Genomic DNA, 11621 nt, shown 5'->3' on the forward strand with positions numbered 1-11621 from the left:
GCATTTGAAAAATGAAAAGTTTACAATATTATATTTTCATAATAAATACATGTTTTTCATTAGGTAACCCTTCCAAAATTTTGAAAAATTCAAAATTTATTTTTATAAATATTAATTAACAACTATAAATATGGACTATTGATTTTGATCTAATGGTTAATTTTAAAGTAATCATCCATGAGTAGTAACTATTAAGAGTGCATCCATATATATAAATATAAATAAAATGCTTCTCTAATAGTGTGCTAAAGCCTATGTTAAATTTGACATATTTTAAAAGTTAATTTTGGCAAAACAATAAATAAAACTTTTTTAATTATAGTATTGCCATTAATCAATAATCATTTATGATAGACATTAAAACTCATTTTTTAATTACAATATTACCATTAAATATTTTTTAAAATAATTTAATTTTTTAACAATCATTAATGTTAGTTTGTTTTTTTATATCAATTTACATTGGTATCTCCAATGATAGATGCAAAAATTTTACTAAATATAATACAAAAAGTCAATAAATGACACATTTGGTACAACTTTTACAACTATGCCCCAATGCACATAGATGTAAAATTAATTATTTAATAAATGATCATGTAATATTTATTAAAAATATATATAATAAAAATAACCTTCTTTCTCAAAGAAATAAAAGAAAAAGATAAAATGTCTACATTTACATTTAATGCTATAGCAAAAGTAATAAAATAATAATAATGACATTAAAGTAAATAAGAAAGTTATTATTTAATGTTGATCTAAATATACATCATATTATATTTTGTGTCAAATTTGGCACATCAGTAGAACAACTATATTTTAAAGTGAGCTATATTTTAGTACTACATCACCGATTTGGAAGAGCTATAAAAGTAGTGTATTGTCATTTTTTAGCATATCTTGAAAAAATGAGACTCCAATGGTAATGCAAAACGTGTGTCAAATTTGGCACATGCTAAAAGTTGTACCAAATTTACCACAAAATATGACATGGGCCAAATTCCACCCACAATAAATGTCACATTTTTTATTTGTTTTTTTTTGCAACTAAATAATGTTGTTTATATTTATTCAAAGCTTTTTAAATTTTTACTTATTTATTTAATAATATACTTTCAATAAAAATTAAATGATTTTGTTTATTTTTTAAAGTTAATTTGCACCAAATATATTGGAGCACAATTGTAAAAATTGGGTCAAATATAACATTGACTTATTTTTAAGCCAAAATTTACACCATCTATTTATATATATATATATTTAAAAAATTATAAATACATATATAAAAAATTAATATTTTAAATATTTGAAAATAAAAATAAAAATATTTTAAAAAATTAATATATGATATTTTAAATAATTAATGAGCTTGATGCTATGTGTAATTGGAGTTTGCTTATTTGTTATTGGATATGTAAATTTTAAAAAAAAATATTTTATTTCAATATTTACGTGATTTATTAGTTATGAGAAATATGTATATATATTAGTAATTTTTTTAAATAATTTAATATTAAAAAAATCACACTAAAATAATTGATTCAATCCGCATTATTGTGAATTGGGTTAGATTGAAATTGAGTTGTTATGCGGATTGAATTGGATTGGATCTAAAATCTGCACTAGTGCGGACTAGATAAATTATGAGCAAAACAATGTGAAGTGGATTGGATGAACACCCCTAGGCTTGACTTTTTTTTTTCTCCAAGATATGAAATTAGAAAATAAAATAGGTATCATATTTAAAATGTAAATGAATAATATATTTAATATATACATTTTTGAAAATAATTTACACAAATAAAATAAAATAAGAAACTATAGAATTCTTGCTTACTTAATAAATAAATAAGATCGAGATCAAATTTTAATACATATTTTTCAAAAATAAAATGACCAATAAAAATTTTGAAAAAATTGCAAAAAATAAATTTTAATAATAAAATGAACTAAAAAATTTGTAAGAAAAAGAAAAGACAACTTTTCCAAACAACTATAGGGATTTAATACACGGTATTAACCAATCCCAAAGAAATATGGATTTCCAAACAACTTTTCCGTATATGTATTTGATGCGTCTTCGAGCTTGATCATTGCTTCAATGCGCTTTCGAGATCACTCAAAGCCTCAAGCTCACCATTTCAGGTTATCGCCACCTCCTTGCTTGATCAGTTTGTCGAATTCATCTCTTGGAGGAGACTAATGCTCATGCTCGAGCGCTGATGACATGACACTGGAACTTCGTGCTTATTTGTGCAAGTATAATGCCAATACTTGTTAACTTCGAGCTTACACCTTACGAGGATATTTATTTATTCTCCAAGTTTGGGTGTAACATTTTGCCCCCTAAAAAGTGTTGGTTCGAATCCTATGAGAATGGAAATTTTGAACTTCACTTTCGGGAAACGGGCTTACCTACCACACTCGAGTGTGTACACGTGTCAATACGGGATTATACATTGTGAATACTCAAGTACTTGTTCTCTGCACACGTCTTTTCCCATTCCACATGTGCGGTCCATTAGATTTCTTTTAATTCCCTTTTTTACGGTTTAGATCCATTTGAAATTCTCCACTTTCTTAGCCTATTTAAACCCCCTCTTCTATCTCAGTCGTCACTTTCACTTCATATCCTCGAGAGTTTTCATGTTATTTGAGAAGAAAAGAAAAGAAGTTTAAGGAATTCCACAATTTCCCACTCAATCTCCCATTCGAAAATGAGTTTCGAAGGATTTCTTTGCACAAATACTTCCAGTCGACTCTTCGATTCTTCCATCAACTATCAACGTGTAAGTTTTCTGATATTTTTGTTGCTGTTTATAGAAAAACCCTTTTTTTTTCATCGGTTCTTGATTTAGTTCTTGAAAGGTTATTGAAAAATGTGTTCTTTGATCCATTACACTAGTATAAATATAGTGAAAAGGAGTTTTTTAGGCTAATTTGTAGGATAAATGTTATCTTTTATAGGATTTGAAAGGCTTATGTGAAGGTATCGTATAGAGCAAGGAATAGGGTTAAGGAATAGGGTTTAGGAGCACACTCCTCAATGACACTCCCTATTTGGGTAACTGCCCACTTTCCCTTGAAATTCGAGATAACCCTTATTAGAATTAACTTCTCACTTCGAGCGTGGGGACACTCTAGATACCCCGAACTTGTACTAGGTCAATTAGGTCATTTGAATTACCTCGCTTATTTCGAGCCTATCCTCAAATTTTTCTAGTTTTTTTTCACCTTCTTTAATCCTTTTGTCTCGAGCTTTCGAGCTCAAGCCTTCAAAAAAATTATCTCCATTCTTTTTAAGTGATGGGCCCTCACCTTTTTCTTTCTTGTTAGATGTCGCACTATTCAGAAAAGGGAAATTTAACTATTCATACTTAATAGTGCCTAATATAACTAAAAAATCCTAGCACTATTAATCTTTTCAATTTGATGCTAAACATTCATTTCATACCCAAAATACCCCTCCCATTATATCAAGAATCCTAAAACCTTCCCTTTCTCTCTCTTCTCTCTCTTCTCTCTCTCTCATTCTCATGAAATCCTCCCTAAAACCCATAGATTTGTATGATTTTATTTTCGAAATTGTTGTTAGCCATCTCCATTGTCTGTGTGAAGTCGCCAATATCAAAGACAACATCCATTTTGAGGGTTTTTGGAGGAGAAAAACCATGGGTAAGAAGATTGTTCATTTTATGTATTGGGTATAGTTTGTTTACATTTTTTTTTTGGATATTTCAAACAGATCTAAGCCTATATTGGTGCATTTTTTGGGTTTTTTTTAGAGAGATTCCACAATCTGCGTTTTTATGAGTTTTTTGCAACTTTTTTGCTCGATAGGAGCTTGATAACGGTTCGATAGGGGCTCGATGGTATGTAGAAGAAGGTTCTTTTATGAGCTCGATGTTGCTCGATATAGTTCGATTATAGCTCGATAGTTTTAGGCTTTGTTGCTCGATCGTGCTCGATGACAACTCGATAAGGGTTTGATTTGACCCTAGAATATTTGGTGTAGTTGTTTTCTCGATATGTGCTTGATAGGGGTTCGATGAAAGTTATGGTTAGGTTTATGTTCGGTTTAAGAAATTTTAGCTCGATAGAACTCGATAAGAGCTAGGTGATAACTCGATAGAGTTCGATTGAAGCTCGATAATAATCTTTTTTCATGACAATGTGAAAAATTGACAGTTTTTTTTTTTTAACAATTTCTATGTTTTTTTTTCCAACACAGGTTCCATTGTCTTCGTTTTTGTATCCTACAATGGTGTTTGGGAATTACAAGGGAATAAGTTGATTTTCAAGGACCCTCAATGCATGATGATACCGATGGAGGATACTATAACGTACTTGCAACTTCTTGATATATTGCACAAGGAACTTAAAGTTGATAAACATATGTATGAGTTGAAATTGGAGGTTCCTTACACATGCGACGATCAACCGTTTACACTTGTTCATGTTGAAAGTTATCTTGGTGTCTGTGCATTCTTATGAGTAACATCTAAAGAAAGGTTAGCCTTGTGTGTCACTCATGTTTAGAAGATTGTCATTTCAGATCCATATTCCACTCCCTGACCTGAGGGAGCAGCCAATACTTTAGGAGGTCCTACTGGTGTCCTGAGGGACAACCAGTATTAGTACGACCCCTATGTGAATGCTGATCCAGTAGCTGAACATAATAAGGACTCAAGATACGATTCAGAGGCATATTATATTGCAGAAGTGCCGATTGACATATCTGATGATTTGTAAATCGAACAAGTACAAGAACAGCTAGTACGTCCAATTGCATGGACGAACCAACCAAGTCAAGGACATTGAACACTTGGCACCAGCTCTAGTCGTCCTGGTGGAATAGAATATAACAATATAGGGAACGTTCCAATATGTTCAAGAGAAGATCATAGAAGATTGAGAGCTCCCATGTTTTACAAAGAAGATATCATGGCTTCTAGTCGATCTGAAACACCCTCATCCAGTATACCGTTGGGAGAACTACACCTCGGGAAGACTTTTGAGAACAAGATGGAATTGAAAACCAAAGCAGCTCTCTTCGCAATGAAGAATACTTTTGAGTTTATGGTTAAGAAGTTTGGTACTGATGTGTTGTGTATCACCTGCAAGGATGTAATGCCCTGGATAGCCAAGACCGCTACACTGTGTATTTGTAAAGGTACAGGACTTTGTAATCAAGTCAAACAGTTAAAAACGTGAATTATAAAGTCATTAAAGTGCAAGGGTTAAAAGGTTTTGGTCTGAAAAGATACTTACCATATAATTAAATATTTACATATGGAACCCCAAAAGAAATAGCGTTTAAAAGGCTGTTTACAAAATTTCTAGTGTATAGACAACCACCAGCCTTTCTAAAGGCAAAACAAAAGTTTATGGAATTCCTGTCTCTGTCTCCCCTCAACCGTGGCGGCTGAGCAGCTGATCATGTACATTCTGCTCTCAGAGCTCTCCAAATCAGGGCTGATCAAGCTTGCCCTTGCCTTTACCTACACCATGTAGCACCCATGAGCCAAGGCCCAGCAAGAAAACATATGATATTACATAACAAGCAATAATAATATTTGGATAACCCTTTAAGCACGTTCATACACTTAACATACCCGAATATTCACAAAGCACGAAGATTCAACCAAAGAGTCAGCTAACCATCACCCAACTATTCATCATAACAATCCACCAAACAATAATAACAAACAGATCATATAATAGTTAAGGTCGACACTTTAGGTCGCACCCTCTATTTACCCCACTGACTCCGGCCCACTTAAACCGAGCTCAGTGCATAACAAGCTATCCTCAGCTACCAGTGGCCGAGTCGCGTCCTATGCGCTAATGTAAACTTTGGCACTCTTAGGCTGTTGGTTTACTGTTTGCATGGAATAATACCATTCTTTACAAAGCATACAAAATAGGGAACCCTTATTCCCATTATAATTCCACAACCAGGTGCAGCTTTCTTACCTTTAATTTCCAAGTTCACTGATTACGAGCGACGCCTCTCGAGCATGATCTGCTTCCCGAGCCCTAGCTTAACACCTAGTCACAACCAAGATAGGGAGTACCATTAATAATCGCGTTAATATTTCCCGATGAAGTTCTAGCTTCCGGGACATCGACTTCCACCAAAAACGGTGGTGGAATCGATCCCAAGCACCCTAGGTTAGGTTCTCGCTCTTAAAATCCCCAAAAGATAAAAAATGCCCCTAAGGGTCGCGACCCCTAAAACCTAGCCACGGCCCGCCCTTGAAACAAAGGCTAAGCCTCTCTGAAGACAGACACGCGCCGTGGCCCTACCCTGTGGCGCCGCGACGCTTCCCCACTGCATAGCCTCTTTGGCTCTTCTTTGCTTCGTAGGGCCGCAGCACTCTAGAATATAGCCGCGGCCCAACTCTTCGTGCCCAGAAAAATCACCATTTCTAGCCTCCTAACCTTGCTAAAAACCATCCCAAAGGACCCTAACTCCAAAACCCATTGATCACAAGACTCCCAACATGGTTCCAGCAACTCAATCCAACAGAAACCTAGTTTAAAAACTCATTAAAATTCCATTTTGATTTCTGAAACCCAGTAGCTCAAGAACTCTAAAACCAGTCATGAAAACTCAGATTTTAGACTCTAAATTACGAATTGAAGCTTACCTTCTTTGATGAACCACTTCCTTAACAATTTCTGAGCTAAAACCCAAGCTTCTCAGCTTCAATTCAGCCTTTAAACATCAAAACCATAAACACCTTAAATACTCAGGCAAAACTCAGAATTCTAATGCTCAAGAATGAAATTAAGTTCTTACCTTGGTCCTGGTTGAGTGTCCCTTAGTTAGAACTAAGCTAATCCCTCACAAACTCAGCTCAAAACACAGAATTCCAACTGATTCTCCTCAAGTATCTATAGCCTTCTTGAGAGAGAAAAGAGAAGAGAGGAGAAGAGAACGTTAAAGGGTCGGTTTGGGTTTTTGTTCTACTGGTTTCTATTTTACTCAGTCTAACCTTGATTAATTAAGTCAATCCGAAGGCTCGGGGTACCGAAAACGTCCCCGAGGGCAAAATGGTAAAATTTTCCCAATATTCCCGCCTAGGCTTCCTAACCTCAAATATATCTCCATATATTTATTTTCATAACCCGGTAACCCAAGTAGTCATCTAATACCTGAATTACCCCTTGACATGCCCCAAGCCAAACGTTAAGCCCCGTTGTGACTTTCCGCTAACTAGCTCCCTAGGATCGCCTCAAGTCGCACAATGCAGACTTACCCACATAATAATGTGGTTCTCACATATATAACATATAACCACATTTACATTCATATAGCCATACAAACATGTTTGTCATATAATCTCACATTAACTTAATAAATACACACATAAGCCAATTATGCCCTCCCGGCACACTAATCAAGGCCCTTAAGCCTTATTAGTGATTTTGGGTCGTTACAAAGGATCTTGGTTGTGGTTGGAGAATAAGGGGGAAAAAAGTAGCGCGATCAGAGATGTTTGAGATCACTATTTATAATAGTGTACATACTTGCTCACTAGAATTGCGACTGAAAGACCACCATAAAGCAACACCTTGGGTCATTGGGCATCATATCAAGAACAACTGTGCTGCTGATAGCACTAGTTACCCGACAAACAACATAAAGGAGGATATGAAGAATAATTTTGGGATCGATATGAGTTATATGAAGGCTTGAAGTTGCAGAGAGAAGGCACTCGGTTATGTCAGGGGGACACCTGAAGAATCATACTCCAAGTTACCTTCTTACTTATACATGCTGTAGCAAAAGAATCCAGGAACAATAACTGATTTTGTCACAGCGCACAATCACTTTCTTTACTGTTTCTTCTCACTTGGAGTTTGTAGATGGGGTTTTACATCATGCCGTCTTGTTATATGTGTGGACGGAACTTTCTTGAAGTCAAGGTATGGTGGCCATATGTTGTGTGTTGTTGCATTGGATGCGAATAACCACATTTATCCAATTGCGTTCGCGATTGTGGACAGTGAGAATCATAAGTCTTGGATGTATTTCATGATGAAATTCAAGGAAGTCATTGGAGTTGTTGATAATCTGTCTTTTGTATCAGATATGTATGCTAGCATTATTCATGCTCTTGAGTTGGACTTCTCTAATGCCTACCACGGTGCATGCTACCATCACATAAGTATGAATGTAATCACTAAGTTCAAGACTGATCACTATCATAAGGAGATGTGGAATGCGACATATGCATTTTGGAAGTCAAAATTTCACAAGTTCTTCAACAATATAAAGCAAATGGATCATGCCATAGCTCAATATCTCGAGGGTATTGTTTCGATAAGTGGAATCGTGCTTACTTTCTTGGGAATCAATACAATGTAATGACAAGAAACTATGCTGAAAGCTTCAACAACAAAACCAGAGATCAAGAACCTTCCCAGTCACTACTTTTGTGGATTTCATTCGTTTCACAATTCAGTCATTGTTTGCTGCGCGTCGGGAGGAGGTAGATAAGTGCACATCAAAATTAGCAACAATATATGAGAAAGATGTCTTAGGAATTGCGGGAGATGCAAGGTACTTGAAAGTCCATCCTCCTAGACAGTTCGAATTTCATGTGGTAGACCCAGAAGGTGATGGTGAGGTGAATTTGATGACCAAATCATGCTCCTGTGTCATGTTTCAAATAATGGGTTACCCTTGTGTTCATGGAGTGGCTGCAGCCATCCTGGGCGGTGTCAACAATTATTTACTATGTTCCCCATATTACACTACTGATATGTGGATGGAATCTTACAAAGAAACAATTTACCCAACTGACAACGAGGACGATTGGGAAGTTCCCAAGAACATAGAGAAAATGCAAGTTGGGGTTCCCGTTGAGAAACAACCAGTTGGTCGATTGAAGAAGAAAAAGGTGGGAAGAAGGAAGACAAACCATACTCCATCGAATGGAGAAATCATTCGCAAAGCAAAAGTGTAGTGTGCGTGGTAGTCTTGGCCACAACAGGGCTACATGCAAAGCCAGGCTATAAACATTGTTTTTTCCCATTTGACTTGTTGTATTAATAACATAGCTTGTTTTCCCTTCTTTTTTCTTTTATTTTTCTTAAAAGTTATGTTAAGCTAGATGTAAACTCGACGAGCTCGATTGTAGCTCGACATGAACTCAATAGTAGCTTGATATGACTCGATAATATGGTTGTTAACTTAGTTTCTAAATTGACTTCAAATCTTAGCTCGATATTAGTTCGATAATGGTTCGATATATCTCGATAGTAGTTTGATATGGTTCAATATTAGTTCGATAATAGCTAGATAATGGATATGAAAATGATATTGGTCGATTAAAGCTCAATACTAGTTCGATATAGCTCGATATTAGTTCGATAATGGTTCGATATAGCTTGATAACAACCATATGAAAGTTACAAAAAAAGTGAACAACCGAACCCAGAAAAAAAAAACTGCACATGTAAAGACCTTGTATATATATAATCATTAAGGTAACAAGTTTTGATACCACAAGTCTGTGGTTCACTTGTTCCTAAACACCTCTATGTTTTCATCACATATGGTTTCCAATAGAAGGCCGGCCATGAGATGCTCAATATGCTTGACAGCATACACACCATAATCCCCACTGTAAAAAAAAATATAAACATTAAGTGTACAATACTATAATTTGACTTAGAAACAAATATAGTATGAAGATGATGTTTGTTACCGTCTCTTTGACTGAGTGAGCTCGTGTTTCTATTTGCGACGCTATGTGAACTGATGCGACCTCTTTCTTGCTACAGGAATCTTCAACATCAAGCTATAGTGAACAATTTACTCTGCATCAATAGAGAAGGAAGCAAAAAGCACCATAAATTCATAATTTCCTCCATCTTTGCGTCACTAATCACCGAGATGTCAGAAACATAAACAGTGAGAGTCCAATAATAAATAGAAGCCTCAATGTCAAACCAATGTTGTTGTTCATAGTTCTGGCACCAATATACACCCTTAACTCCTCCCTAAGATGCCAAAACTACTACTCGATGTCAGTCAACATGGACATAACGTTAGAATCCCACGTGTACTTTGTTTTGTCGGCAATTTGATTGTACTAATCATATCGGGCAGGTATCACTTGTGAGGAATAAATGTTCATCACAACAGAATTCTAGCGATATGTGTTGGGAAAATACTTACGATGCATACGAAGCATGTGTTGTGCTGCATCAATATGTTACAAAAAGAGTACGGTATAAAAAGTTATCTAAGACCATCATAAATGGCTAAAAAATAGTGCATAAACGAATAAATTGAGTTATAATCGAGCACTATTGAGCTTATATCAAACTAAACATTGAGCTCATCGAGTCCATATCGTGCCCCATCGAGCTCATATCGAGCTATTCTCAGAAAGTAAACAATAACCCTAGAACACCCCAATCGATCTACTATCGAGTTCCCATTGAGCTAATCTCAAACAGTAAACAACAACCCTAGTTTAACACCCTATCGATCTACTATCAAGCTCCTATCGAGCTAATCTCAAACAGCAAACAACAACCCTAGTTTAACACCCCCATCGATCTACTATCAAGCTCCATCGAGCTAATCTCAAACAGTAAACAACAGCCCTAGTTTAACACCCCATCGATCTACTATCAAGCTCCATCGAGTTCCTGTCGAGCTAATCTCTAACAGTAAACAACAACCCTAGTTTAACACCCTTATCGATCTACTATCGAGCTCCATCGAGCTCCTATTGAGCTAATCTCAAACTGTAAACAATAACCCTACAACACCCCTATCGATATACTATCGAGCTTCATCGAGCGCCTATCAAGCTAATCTTAAACAGTAAACAACAACCCTAGTTTAACACCCATCGAGCCACTATTGAGCCATATCGATCCAATGTAAACCCCCATCGAGCTCCAATCGAGCTCTCATCGAGCTCCAACCGAGCTCTCATTGAGCTCCCATCAAGTCAATAAAAACATAAGTTGTAAAATTGAAAATAAAACATAATTTCTTAACATTAGGTATAAATGGCTTACCCCATCATTAAGCCAGGACTGGGGTGTCTTCCATGTCAGAAACCACGTTGGACCATGATTCCTAGTTTTTACATCCCTCAGGGTCTTGTTGGGGATGTCTCCAAGCAACCACTTGGACACTGTCCTATAATGTTTGCGATATGGCTTCTTTAGAGGGTCTAGCACCTGTGTAGCCTCATGTGTAGCCTTCTGTGTAGCCTCCTCTTCTGGTGTAGCTGCATTAGTGGGTGGTCTTTTCCTCGTGGGATCAGTGTAGTCCTCAAACCAATCTGGCTTGCGTCTTTGGTGTCTAGTCCTCTAAAACCAAACCCCAGCAACATCCTCAAGGTTGACAATAGCGACTCCTGGAGTCATAGCATCAGGAGTCACAATGATGGTGGGAGGTGTGGTTGGATCATCAACATAGTCTAGAGGAATATATAGTGACTCTGAGTCTGAATCTTCCTTGGAGCCCCTCAATCTCTCCTTAATAAACATCAAGATCTGACTGATTGTGCCTAGAATCACTGACTAGTTCTTCAGGAGGGTCTCCTATCGACCTCGACTCTGTCCAACCGCTCAATCAA

This window comes from Humulus lupulus, chromosome X (genome assembly GCF_963169125.1).
Source record: "Humulus lupulus chromosome X, drHumLupu1.1, whole genome shotgun sequence".
Lineage (NCBI taxonomy): Eukaryota > Viridiplantae > Streptophyta > Magnoliopsida > Rosales > Cannabaceae > Humulus > Humulus lupulus.